Raw genomic sequence first — 13,924 nt, 5'->3', positions numbered from 1 at the left:
TAATAACCTTGAGGCGGTGAGTTATGGTGCAATATTGTCACTCGGCGCTGCCTTACAATCACCTTTACAGAAGAACCCACTTCCCAGCAGTCGCCGCTGCTTATTTAAAGCCGGGCATTCTGGCACACTGGACCGAAGCGGTGGAGTCAGAGCGGACGGCTGAGCGAATTCAGAGATTTTTGTGGTCCACCAGAGTGCCTGGAGAGGTTTTTCGAGTGGATCTTTCACCTGTGTTGCCCTCAAAGCCGTCTGCCGCTGTGTTCGCCCGGAGGAACTGACAGGACTATCAGTATGCGCTGTGGAGAGGTACACTGGGAAGGCAGTGGGGCTGCCGAGTAGCAGTGTGTGCTGAAGGAGGGTATTTACTGATCAGAGGATTAGGGTGGCGGCGGGCGCCGAGATAGAAGAGACGACAGCAGGGGTGTCGGAGAATGATTAGACTGCCACTAAGCCAATTGGGGAAACGGGACCATGGCCAAAAAGACATGAGGAAAAGCAGGGAGCGAGGGAGGAAGACACTGGGAAGGAAAATGGGCGAGAAGGAGAAGGAGTAGTAGGGGATGAGAGATGAGAGGGAGAGAGAGACAGATGGGGAGGGGGAGATGGATAAAAAGCTTGGGTAAGAGCGAGAGAGAGAGAGAGAGAGAAAGAGAGAGAGAGAGAGAGATGACTAAGACAGAAAGAAAACAATGACAACTGAGGATGAAGGAGTGCGTGGAAGACAACAAAGGAGGCCAGAGCGAGAGACGGAGAACAAATAGGAGAAGGAAAGAGACAGATGGGGTGTCAGGGAGGAGAAAAAGAGAACAGAGCTTCCATTCGTTGTTTTTTCCGCCTCGCTCCCGCCAAACGCCGGGCACCGCGGTCACCTTTCCGACACACTTTCCTCTCATGCCAATATGTCCTCCAGAAAATATGACTGCGGAGGATGAGAAGACTGATTGCGGCCTGGTTTTTAAGGCGAACCGCCTTGCCTTTGCTGGCTCGTTGAGGTCAGAAACCCTCTGCATCCCATCTGTCATTGTGTCAGCGGGGGGTCAGCTGTAAGGACAGTTAGACTGCAGGGGGTGGAGGGGGGTGGAGGGTGGGGATTTGGGTGCTAAAATCAGGGGATTTAGCCTATTTTTTACAAATATCCAGATGATTAGAATAGGAAATTCACAGGTAGCCTGCACAGCCTTTCCAAAATAACACCCAAGAGCAAAGAACAATGGAGAAAGTCGGGGGGCGTACAGTAGATTGCAGTGGATTGTGCCTTTATTAGTCAACAATTTGGTCTGCAGGCTTCATACAAAACATTTGTTGCATCTATTGTCTGGGTGCTGTAGCTCTGACCCATGCACTCCTTACTACTGGTTGCTTGTAACGTTGGCAAATTAAGAATTCAAGTTTATTCTACTGTTGCGCTCATATCTAAGTCCAGATAAGAGCATCAGCTAAAAGACTACAATGCAAGTGTGCATTGTAAAAGTAAAAAATGGATTTTATTTTACCCTGGCCCACGGCAGATAGCTTGTTAAACGTTTTGTCAGAATAAAATGGGAGGTTTCCTTCAATTGGAGCCTTCTGGCAACTTCATCAATTCATTCTAGAAACTAAGACATCTTGCATTCACAGCTGGGCTACATGCCATTCCAATAGCGCGACAGACTGTGTGCAAAGTCCCACAAGAACCATTAACTGTCATTTGTGTCCAAGTGGAACAAATCTTAAAACTAATTAAGCTGCGCCCCGCGACGGGAATGTGAAGACACATTTTGCTATCGGGGGTGAGCGAATTGAGAATCGATGGCTGACAATTTCCAAAGTCTTGTCCTGAATTTCAGAGGCGAGCGTGTGCACTGGGTGCAGAATCAATCACTGCAAATTGAGTCCCGCGTAAACAGGGATAGAGTGATTGACCAAAACAGAGTAATTCAGACAGAGGGGAGCCAAGCCAACCTTATTGGCGGCACACTCCATTCTTTTGCTGTTCTTGCCAGGGAAACGGACAGCCTGTGCCATTTTGAAAGGTTAGCGCAGTCTGCAAGGCACTGACACTGAAATGAAAAAGAAATTCCAGACAAACAACCAACTTACAGATACACACACACACACACACACACACACACAGACACACACACAGGCCCACAACACCACGAACACAGAGGTATTTGATGAGGAATGTGCCGGCATATACACACACTCTCTCCCTTTGTCCCTCGCTGTCTTTCTTACATTCATTAACAACATGAATAACAGTTCTGATGGTGTCACACATGCACTATCACACTCATACACACACTCTGAATGAAGCTAATTACCAAAAAATGTCCTGTTATGTCACGTCCTATAATGTCTCTTATAATGGTGTCTGCAAAACTGTGCTGTTGTGATTTGAAGAAAAAAGAAAAGAAAAAAGACCTTGACTGCAGATAACTGTACAAGTCCACACTGGCACCGGTCACAGGATACTGGAAGTCAATTTTCATCGGAACGCAAATCCCTGTGACAGCAGCTGTAATGTTTTTTGTTTACATGAAATTCGGATGACGACGCCCCCACAAACAATCAGTCTGCCGTATTTAAACAGGTTTACAAATGGGTATGCCAATTTTTGTAACGATATACACATATTTTGGATTACAATTTGATCTTGATCTCTTACCGAAGTCGGACAGGCTCATCAGCCTAAACTAGTGCTGGATGAGCAATGTATGTTCGCGGTTCCTTGTGTTTCCCTAAGTCTTGCATCAGAGGGCAGCGCTACAGCCCAGACTGCTGTCTTGTCAACAAATACCGGGAAAAAGCCAAAACAATAGCAGGCATTAAAGAGCCTATTATCTGTGACCTGCGTGTCTGATAATGGAACTAGAGGTTCAACTTGGAGGCTTTATGCACTGCATTGGTAAGCATACATCACACTGACTAAACTGATGAGCGTATCAGAAAGGCTGAAATGTCACCAGGGCTAGCAAAATTGTGTCCAACACTGGACTTGTTATTATGTGAAGTGATGTTAATGTTACATAATCAGCTAACTGGACAGAGCAAAAACTACCTCAGAACCAGCTACCTACTTAGCTACTTACCTACAAGAATTGTAACCTAAAAAACAAAAGACCACGTAGTTTTTGCTCCTTTAGAAAGAATTTGGGATGAGGCTGAACCAATATTGGGAAATCCCATTTTCCAAATGATAACTTCAATGATAACTTGAAAAGTCACTCCAATGAGAAAAAATATGCTTTTAACAGTGCCTTACAGTACTATGAGTGTAAACCATTGAATGCTTTTAAAAAGTATCCTTGGCTGACAACAGTTACTTTTGTCATCCGGTCACATAATCCAGTTTTAAGATTTTTATTTTTTCTGAAAACAAGAGAAAAACTCTGCTAAAGAGGTGAGGTGAGATAATTCCACTCGTTTCCAAGGCAGTTTCACTTGATTCCGGACTTGTCTAGAAACAAGCGTCAATAGACTCAAACACGGCAGAATGAGGCAGCTTTCTCTGCTGTTAGACAATGAAAGAAGCCAACGTAAGCTAAAGGCCACACACCAACACGCACCATAAGCCCAAAAAGAGCGGTATTGTCGGTTTGCTGGGGGTTGCGGGCCAGTCGGTACCTCCCAGCGCTGTGTTCCCACCGCCTGCGGAACAGCACAGTGCACTCTGTCGAGGCAAGACAACTCCTGCCATTGTTCCCTAATGGACTGCTGATGACTGTGACCTTCTGCTCAACCCGCCGAGGACACGGAGACCCGGGTCGAGCGTGTGTGTGTTTGCGTGCGCGTGTGTATGTGACTTTACTTTTGATATGGGTGCAGAAAGGAGACGGAGGACATCCAAGTCATAAAAAGGAAAACAGTGATGAGAGGGAGAGAGACAGAGAGAGAGAGAGACGACGGGGACGGAGGGAGGGGGGGATGAGATGGAGCAGATGGCTTTGAAGAGGAGTTAAGTATGATGGAGGAACGGTCCCAGGAGAGGAAGAGAGAGAGAGAGAGAGAGAGGGAGCGGTGAGGGCGCCGTCGAGGAGTAGGGAACGGAGAGAGAGCGGAGTGGTGGGGATGGGGTGGAGGGGTGGGGATTGGGGGGGGGGGGGGGGGGGGGGGGGGGACAGAAAAACAGAGCGAAATGAAAAGGAAAAGACGTTCTTTCCACCCCGAGTACACGCATATGAATTAAGCTGTCTGTGTCGGTGAGGTAATGTTCCATAAGTCACAGCCATTAGCCGACAAGTTGCATTGGTTCTGCAGAAATGCCGCTCCTCGCCTGCTACCTTTATCAGGAGAGCGAGAGAGAGTTCTGCAAAGTTTTTTCATATGGAGATGGGGATCAAGGGAGCTCAGCTGGCTGTCGGAAGCGGGGAGAAATATCTCGAAACTATATTCTCTCCGGTTCGTTTGCGCGAGCGGCGGCGAGATGAAGCGGTCGGTAACAAACCGAGACACGCTGCGACGAGGGGTTAGATGAATCTCCAAACAAAGCTGCTAACAAATATAGCTCCCCAAACCTGAGAGAGAGAGAGAGAGTGAGAGAGAGAGAGAGGGAGAATAGGTGCCGATTCATCTAATGAAACATATTTGCCGTGCGCTTTCTAATCGATACACGCATGCCCCCAAGACGCTTCCCCGCTTACGAATAACGAAGCGAGCGGGAGAGGCGAGAAGAGGGGGGGGGCAAATTGAGTCGATGAGAGCTCATCTCGGGCGAGCGAGGAGGAATGAAGTGGAGAGAGGGAGAGAGGGGCGATGGGAGAGATGCTGATTTGAATGAGAGATGACAGGTACAGTGGCGAAGCTGCAATCGCAAATAGGGAGGATGGTTAATGAGCAGGTGGAGAAAAAAAAAGAAAAAATCCGCCGTCGGGATGAGAGACGTGATCCGTGAGATGTGGAAATTTACGCTGGTGGGGGGGGGTGGGGGTGGGGGTGGGGGGGGGGGTGTTTGATGATGCCCAACATGGCCGACTTGGTTAAGAGCCACATGAGGCTGATCGGCGGTGATAGATCACACTTGACACCGGCGCGTTCCGGCCCGTGATGTCATTCACGCGGCTCACATGAGTTGGCCTGTCACTTTCTCTCTTTTTCCTTTTATTTCCTCCCCCCCTTTTCATTTTCCCTCTCTCTGACTGTAGCGACTTCATTGAGTCGAATTGACGTGCCCCCACTAAAGTCAGAAACTGTCATCTTTGAACTCGGAGTTGATGGTAAGTAATGGAGACTGTTTCTGAGTGAGAGAGCGGCGAGTCGACAGAATGGGAGGGCAGCTGAAAGGAAACATAGATTGAGAGAGAGAGAGAGAAAGTAGAGACTGAACGAGAGAGAGAGAGAGAAGGGGAGAGTCAAAGAGGCTCGCATCAAACACCCCTCCCTTCCCCGGGATGTGCTGACTGGCAGAAAGCGACCGCCGAGGGAGGAAGGAGGTAGGAAGGAAGGGAGGGAGGGAAGGGAGGGTCAAAACAGGAGGGTAAAAACCAGGGGGGCGGAGAAAAGAGGAGAGGCAGCCTATGAGACAAAGCATGACAACTGTTCTCAGTAGCTTTAGGAAACTTGCCCCATGTTGTATTAAAAAAAAAAAAAGCGCCATGTCATAAAGGCAAGACCCGAGGTAGCAAGGGAGAGGAAAGGAGAGGAGAGGAGAGGAGAGGAGAGGAAAGGAAAGGGAAGGGAAGGAAAAGGGGGCAGAGACAGAGAACGGAAAGGCTATTATACATTTTTCATTAAGTTTCCAGGCACTAAGCCACATCAAAGCCTCTCAGAGATAGAGGGGAGAGAGAGAGAGAGAGAGAGAAAGAGAGAGACAGAAGTAGACACAGGATGTTCTAATTAACTTCACAGTCGCTTGCTCACCCCCTCTCCCTCTCCACACACACACACACACACACACACACAGTCATTCTCTGTGTATATGAGTGTGTCTCTACCCTGCCCACTGTCTGTACGTGCGCCTTGTAAATTCATCACGACGACAACCACCAACCCCCCCCCCACAAAAAAAAAGAAAGAATGTTAGAAGCCGGCTGCAGGGAGTTGCAGCTCCTGCAGCATAGGGGCGATCAAACGGCAAAAACAAGGGAGGGCCATAGGGAGGGAGAGAGAGAGGTTGGGAGAGAGGGGGGGGGGGGCAAGGAAAGGAGTGTCAGAGAGAAGGGAAAAGAGCCCTGAGGTGTTGCTGCTGCCACGCCCGGGGAAGGAGAAGGAGAGGCAGAAACAAAGACGAAACGCCCTTTCCTCCTCCCCCCCTTTCCTTCCTTCTCTTTTCCGTTGTCTCATGCTGCATTCATGTCATCTGGGAGAGACGGTAGATGCAAGCTTCCGCTTTGAAAAACGCCGTTCGCGTCAGCTTTCAGGCGGTAAAAGCTGTCTCGGGAATCTCGGGGTTTGCCGATAGCTTCTGAACCCTGCGGTACCAGCAAAGACATACTTGTAGTTAAGTGGAGGAAATGATATATTCATTTCAAATACAACAAACAAAAAGGATTTTCATCAAATGTGTCGTTTTGTGATCACGACTCTTAAAGGATACAACTACTTGCTTGTTTGTAGTTGGCATTGCGATGTTTGATTTGCTGTAAAACATGAACTCAAATGCATCACTCAAGCGAATGTGTGTTAAGTGTGGAAAAAGCTGATCAGGAGCAGCCCAAGTCTTCAGAAAACTTAAATCAGAGCGTCTTGACGGCTTCAAGTGAGCGTTCAGAACACCCGAACGCTTCCAAGTTGCTGCTGTTAACTGTCAAGTCGCTCCGACGGTTTTTCCCACAGGACATGAAGGCAGCATCACATAGCCATCCCCCTCCTCTTCCCATCCCTCCTCCTCCTCCTCCCTCTCTCCTCTCTCCTCCCTCCCTCCCTGCAGTCCCTTGACATGGATTCCCGCTCGGCGTGAGTCAACAGGAAGCGGAGTGCGCTCTTCACATAGGGCACGCGGCGCACCGGGCTTGTCATCCTAATAACGTCGCTCTGCTATTAGTCTCCTGCCAGAGTGCTGATGGAAATGAGCCCCATGGAAAGTGGAGTGGCTAAATGACTGTGTATGGGAGTGTGTCTGTCTGCCTGTGTCTGCGTGCACGGAAGTGTCTGTGTGTGTGGGAGAGAGAGAGAGAGAGAGAGAGAGACATAAAAAATAAAGCAAGAAAGCGGGAGAGACGGGGAGAAAGAGTACGAGAAATGTGGTTTATTCGAGTCGTGATGGCTTCCCAGTGATTGCGTTTCGATCGCCGTTAAATATTTGTCAATAAAACAGCGATTCGACCGCTAATCCCTAATGTTTTATTGATGGAAATGGTTGCTAATTCTTTCAAACTCTGCGGGCGCTGGCAATCCCTCCGGCGCTCTTCGGCGGCTTGTGTGTACACAAAACCCCGGCTTGGCTTTCTACAGCCCGGGTGCCGTTTCATTATCATAAAAATGATAGTATTTCATTAATTTCATTTTCCCTTGCCCCCCTCCACAGGGAGGTCAGAGGTCAGGCTCAGCTACAGGACAGGAACCCTGGAGCCGGTAGGGATCCGGTGCCTTGCTCAAGGACACTTCAGCAGGGCAGATGGTTGCCAAGACGGAGGCTGGGACAATCACTGGGACACCCTGCTGTCCATAAAGGCCCCAGCCATAATGAAGATATTTTTCCACTCTAAAATGTATTTTCCCCCGTCTGTTTGTCAGCAAGATATCTCAAAAAGCAACCAAAAGATATAGATGAAATCTGGTGGACAGGATCAGCTGATTAGATTTTGGTGGTGATCTGGATCTGGGGTTTCCACCATTAAACGATTATTGTTCATGTTCTGGTGCGAAGGTCCAACATCTGGGACACTATTTTGTTGGAAAGTCAAACCAGGAAAACAAACAACAAACAAACAGAAACCATTACGGAGGCTGCAGCTTCACAAGTTGGAGAATTATGCAGCGTTGGTGGAGATTGTGCTCCACTGAGTGCCTTCTAGTTGTGTGAGCTTTTGATCCAAGGACTGTCAGCGTGCAACAGCTACATATAAGGTTTACATGTTTTCTGAGGCTAATAAGTTTGTTTGCATATCTATTGTTTGAGAACACTCTGTACTTTAAGTCACAAGGCATTACAAATGTTCCAACAAGCTTCAGCAGGGCGCTAGTTTTCCAGCACGGGGGCCTAGAAGCCAGGTCCTCCAGTTGAAGGACGGTCTTTTTAGCCAGCAGGCCGCCCTGCTGCCCAACGCCAGCATTTGCATTAACGACAAAGAAGAAACAACAGAGATCTCACAAGCCAACAGTGGACAACTGATTAGCGTGCATAATGAAGGAACACAGGAGATGACAGCTTGAAGGGAGCCGGTGCATGTTCCCCACAAGGATCACACCCACAGCCATGAAAACATTAATTGGCAACGCGACCTTGGGCACAGCGAGGAAAACAGTTCCAGCTTGTTACCATGATTCATAATTAGCTTTTTTGTCATCTACGCATAACACTTGGATGATATTGAATTATTTGAATTGTCTTGTCACGTAATCCTGATGATCCCTGTTGGCTTGCTAAATTCATAACTGGTTGATAAACAACGCCGGCATTCACGCTGCTCTTAATGAAATCCGCTCTGCTTTTCAATTTGATAAGTGGGTTTTTGTTTTGCTCCAGCGTATGTCAGGACCTCAGTCACGTGCTGCCGGTTGCAGCCGCTGGAAGCCGTCTGAAAATAAATAACCTTCGATAATATGATACAGATGACTGGAATGAGTTTGTGTAAGGATCAATCCCAGTCACGTTTGAAAAAAATCTTTTCATCAATGTTTTATGGCCATGAGTAAAGTGTGTTGTTCGCCGAATGTTCAAACGAATGTATATTGCTGTTGTTGGGCAAAAATAAACACATCTGCAAAAACTGGGTCTCTTGGGAGGGAAAAAAAGCTTATTTTCTAATTGATGGCAGTCTAGATTTTAAATTATACAACAGGGGTTTAACTGCTTTCAAAGGCCCAAGGGTCATGAAACTCATGTACCTTTTCAATTAAAGTAAGAAAAAAAAAAAGATTTTCAGGTATGTGTGTTTCTCCGCAACAGTAGTGATTCGATTTTTACGTAGCTGTAACATAAGTGAGTCTCTTTCCTGGTAGGTTTAGAGACAGCTCGGCAATTATAGATTGTTGTTCACATTGCAAACACGCAAGATCTTTTCCCTACATTCCCTTTGAATCGTATAACAAAGATCTGCTTGCTTTTACCTTTGTTCTCTCAACAGCCTCCAACCCAACGACATACAAAATCCAGATCTAACGCAGGAAAAAATAAAAATCTGTTTCACAGTGTTCTAAGATGGCAAAATAATTCTGTGAACACTGAAGTTTACTTTTTTGTTGGGTCTTTAGCTGAGTAAGGCGACATGGTATTGTGAGACTGCTGCGCTCAATCTGTCACATCTCATCTCTAATAAAGCACAACGCTGTCTTTGACTAGTCTTGAGCAGAAGTGAGGCGAGCTGTGCTGTCAATATGCTTCGCAGATGAGCCCATTAGCTCGTTGCTACTGTCAGCACCAGCCTGATAAGTATGGAGCTGACTGCCTTTGGCCCTCAAAGCCCTGCATGGACTTGTACTTCTTTATCTGACAGATTTGCCTCTTCCTTTGGAAACCCGCGTGGCTGCTGTTCTCACAAGATGTCTGCTATCTGCTTCTTCCTGGCACATCAAAAACAGCCTGCCCCTGGTGTGGATCTCTCCCACGGTGCATCAGTGGGAAACAATCGGCCTATCAAGCAGCAGGAAGAGGGCTAATGAATAGATTGTGTGACATGCCTCCAGACAGACACAGCGATAGACAGCCAAGCTGAGGCCATAGACAGAGATAGACAGCCATACTGAGGGACAGAGACACAGCTGCAGTATCACATGCCTTGTTCTTATAATATGACACGCTATGCAGTACAATACCAGTCATCTGCTTCAACAAAATGTGAGTGCTGAAACCTAACGTGTAATAGCATATTGTTATGCACAGTCTATGCTTATGTTATATAGCACTTTCAACAAAACAGAATGGTAGGCCAGTACTGTACAATAAAACACAGGATAGTATAGCACAGTGTAATGAAAGATATAGAATAGTATAGAGTAGTGTAGCTGAGTATACTGTAGTTACGTATAGTATAGTACAGTATAGTATAGTATAGTATAGTGCAGGATAGTATAATATGGTGTGTTACAGTGTAGTATTGATATAGTGTGATATAGTGTAGTGTAGTGTAGTATAGTGCCTTATAGTATAGTGCAATATAGTGTGATATAGTGCGGTATAGTATAGTATAGTGCGGTATAGTATAATATTTCGCAGGATAGTGTAGTATAGAATAATATGGTATGGTACAGTGCAGTTATCAGTATAGTGTGATATAGTGTAGTGTAGATATAGTGCGGTATAGTATAGTATGGTGCAGTATAGTATAGTATGGTATGGTATAGTATGGTATAGTATAGTATAGTATAGTATAGTATAGTATAGTATAGTGTGGTATAATATAGTATAGTATATTATAGTATAGCACAGTATAGCATAGTGAAGCATTTAGTAATGGCATGTAGTATAGGTTATTCACCGTATAGTGAGGTATAGCATGGTATAGAATAAAACAATAATATAGTACTGTATGGTATGTATGACATAGTACAGTACTGTATGGTATGGTGTGCTGTAGTGTGTAGCACATGAATAATGCAGACAAAAGCCAATGGACAGATAAGGCCTCAACTTTTGAACTCTTAAGTAAAGGGAAAATCAGTTTCCTCTCCAGCCCTCTGCTTTCTCTCACAGCTCCCTCCTGCCACTCTTCCTATTACACTATCTCCACTGGAGATAGACTCCAGAAGCCCCGTCCGCACCGCACTCGCACACCGCTGCATGGTACACATCCATACAGAAGAAAAAGCTGGTGAATCTACTCTCTAAAGGACGCCTAATTGGTTTTTATTGACTTTACCGTCTGCAACAGATATTGTGTGATAGCGTAATGACAAAAGATTAGCTGCTCATGCTAGGCTGGGTAATGATAGCCGAGGTGGAGAGCGGCTCCACAGAAAGCCATCACACCAGATAAGCACTGTAAGCAATGTGATTATGTGGATAGTGGTGTAATCTGAGGCCTATTAATATGTTTAATTGTAACCATTTGCGACAGCCCTGTAGCTCCCATCCATGATTGCCTGGCAATCGTGCGAGGTGTTATTTCATAAAGTGCTAAGCTAAATTCTCTGCAGGCAGGCACCAATTATAATGCTCTTATACGTACATTGGCATGCTAATAAAAAATACTTTGTGACAGAATTTAAAATTCAATCAGGTTCAGGCGGAGGGGTGCTAAATGCATCCCAGAATATGAATAGCTGTCTCTTTCTCTCTCTCCCCACCGCCAAGTGCGTTCTCTCTTATTTCTCTCAGAATAATCCTTATCCTCTTGCCTCATCTCTCTTTCTCCCTCTCTTTTTGTCACTCTTTTGTTACCGCCTCTCCCTTTTTTCCCTCCTCTCGCTCTCTCTCCTCCTCAATTTCTCATTTTCCCCATTTAATATTTACAACCTTGTCGCTCTCTGTTCCTCAGTCTCCCTCTACACCTCCACACTCCCCCCTCCCCCCCCGCCATTCCTCCCCCACCCATCCCTCCTCTCTGTCATCAGATAGGGGAGCTCGGCGAAGAAAAGCCTGTCGTGACTTCAAACGCCTCCCTGTCTATTCGTCTCCGCCCCGTTTCAACCCTCGAAATCAACTCCTTTCTCCCCTCACACTGTTTCTGCTCCCCGGCTCCCTGCGTTACCTCTGTTTCTCTCCCTCTTTCTTACATTCTCCAACTCTCGATCTCTCTCTCCGCCTCCCTCTCCCCTTTCTCTGTTCACTTTTCCATCCCTCTTTCTCTTCCTTTTCTTCCCCTTTGTTCCCCTCTCTCTCTCTGTTGCCTGATCCCATGCAGTATAGCATTTAAATGTGATATGGCCTGGGGCTATAATGCGTGCATCCATCCTCCGCTGTGTGGAATAGAAACTGTTTATACCGTATTTATTACTCAAACTAAATTCTGTTTTGTTCAGAACTCTGCGTGACAATCGGCATAGAACTTCAAATCAAGGTGACGTGCCTCGAATAAAAACACAGGCTTTACTGAATATACAGTACAGCGGAAGGGAAAAAAACAACACCCCTCGTTCCTCAGAGGAAAGGCATCAATGGACAAAGCGTGTACAAAAATGACAGCAATTATGGAACATTTGAAAAGCACCTGCAAGCGCCATAGTAAGATCTTCATTTTTTCCCTCCTTCTCTCTGTCTTGCTGCCTTGCAGAGGGCTCTGTTTGGAAGGCTTTGTATGTTTGCGTGTTTTAGAGTCTCTGATACAGTCCAAAGCCATACAATGATGCAACCAGAAGAAACCTTTCAGAGGGGTTGGACAAGTTCTGCCCCGCCAACTCCCTTGCAGGGCAAGAGCTGGATCCCTACTATCTCCAACTACAGCAGCTGGGAGTGTTTGTGCCATTGAGACAGAGTGTATCCATGCCAACTGTATATATAGGGATGTATGTGTGTGTGTGAAAGTAAGTGCGGCATGTCAAAGTGCATGTAAACGTACATCATAGTATCTGTGTGTGTAGATGTTGGCGCGTGCAAGTGGTGTATGTGTGCATGTGTCTGCGTGTAGGTCCGCAGAAGTGTTCATATGTTTATATATGTGTGTGTGTGTGTGTGTGTGTGTGTGTGTGTATGAAAGCTCTGTACCTCTAATCATCTCCTTGTTCACCCAGCCACTTCAAAGAGAGAGAGAGAGAGAGAGAGAGAGAAGTATCGCTCAAGTGATCTTCCCTTATCTGACAAGGGGCCGGGCATTTCCAGCCTGCAGCTGGTTCCTCATGCAGGGAGAGGGAGGAAGAGACAGAGGATGAGAGTAGATTAAGAGTGTATTCACAATATTCCACTTTTTTTCAAGCTGCTATTTTTGCTGTAAAGCCAATGGGGAGCGGCCACTTTGGAAAAAGACGCTGCGCCTGGCTTCTTTTTAGGCAAAATGTGCTTTCTAAAGTTGAGAAAAGTTAAAGTCAGACTGAAATGAAAAATGACTTTTTTGCCTATTTAGCTCATTCTATCATACCATATATCTACCAAAAAAAAGACAAAAATTTGATCTTATTGTATTTCTATATCAAAATCTCATTTGTTTTACTACCTGGAAAAGGGGGAAATCTTAAGTGTTGACTTAAGGTGTACCAGAAGGCGTACATAACAATTCCAACCAATAAAACATCACACATTTTCTAACAATCCCAGCCCTCCGCCACTCCCATCAAATTAAACTGCCTTTCTCTCCCTAACTGATATCCCATTGGTTTACACTTTTGAGTGACCCCTCCCCACAGTATGTCCTGCCCCGCTATCGTGTTTCAACAGGAAACACATCACATTAAGGAAGAAAGATGCTCTTAAAATGTGGTTTTATTGTGAGCGCACATGACCTGGACCAACCAATCACAACAAAGAAGTTGGTAAAGTTGGTAAAAGTTGTTACTCTGATCATAAAGAGTCAGTATGGAACACAATGTGTTATGGAAGTGTTTGAGAGTGGGACATAAATACTGTTTGCTGATAGTGGCAGCTACTGTAGCTTGTCTCTATGGAAACAATCAGCACAAGCTAAGAAGAGAGAGAGAGAGAGAGAGAGAGAGAGAGAGAGAGAGAGAGAGCGAGCGAGAGACTAAGGTTAGCAGGGTAGGGGTAAAGAAGTGAGGGAAAGAAAAAAGAGAAAGGAAGAGAGAGAAAAAGACATGGATGGAGAACTACTGTATATGTGCACTGAGCATGCATACATCATGCGTACATTAAATCTACCACACCCCTATGACTCCTTTCTCAGGCCTACATGAGCTCCCAGAGTAGTAATTGCATTTTTTAATAAGCAGCGCGATAAGGAGCTGGTTATTTATTAAG

The sequence above is a fragment of the Centroberyx gerrardi genome, chromosome 8 (genome assembly GCF_048128805.1).
Source record: "Centroberyx gerrardi isolate f3 chromosome 8, fCenGer3.hap1.cur.20231027, whole genome shotgun sequence".
NCBI classification, from domain to species: domain Eukaryota; kingdom Metazoa; phylum Chordata; class Actinopteri; order Beryciformes; family Berycidae; genus Centroberyx; species Centroberyx gerrardi.
The sequence above is the reverse complement of the archived record's forward strand: the minus strand, read 5'-3'. Positions refer to the sequence as shown.